The sequence below is a fragment of the Galeopterus variegatus genome, unplaced genomic scaffold (genome assembly GCF_000696425.1).
Source record: "Galeopterus variegatus unplaced genomic scaffold, G_variegatus-3.0.2 Scaffold12285, whole genome shotgun sequence".
Lineage (NCBI taxonomy): Eukaryota > Metazoa > Chordata > Mammalia > Dermoptera > Cynocephalidae > Galeopterus > Galeopterus variegatus.
The window spans coordinates 1-502 of NW_007738396.1; positions in this window are offsets into that span (position 1 = coordinate 1).

Below are 502 nucleotides of genomic sequence, written 5' to 3' on the forward strand. Positions count from 1 at the left end.
TTTAAAAATTGCAGCAATAGCTAACAGTAGTGCTGAAAACAAATACATGGACACTTAGTTTACAGCAAAGTTGGTGAAATGACAGTGCAAACAGAGAATAGATGTGTTGTTCAATAAATAGCATGTGCAATGGAATATTCACATGGTAGAAGTAAAGTAGTTAATGAATGCTGGTCTTGACTACAGCTCTACTATACTCAATTTGAAGAAGATTGGCCCAACTTTGCATATGTTCTCATTGCAGGATGCAGGGGGAAGGAACACTCACTATTGGAGACATATGCTGCTCTCCAGATTGAAGGCATAAGCTCAAGGAGAAAAATAATTCAAACCACACAGTGGTATTTAAAGCTTCTTCTGTGACGTAGACTACAACACCTTCACTCACTGTGCATTATTCAAAGCAAGTCACATTGGAATTATCCTCTGTCTGCCTACAGGGAAGCATGACAAAGACAAAGAGAGAACTAATAATGTTGAACAAATAAAAGAAACTGTCACA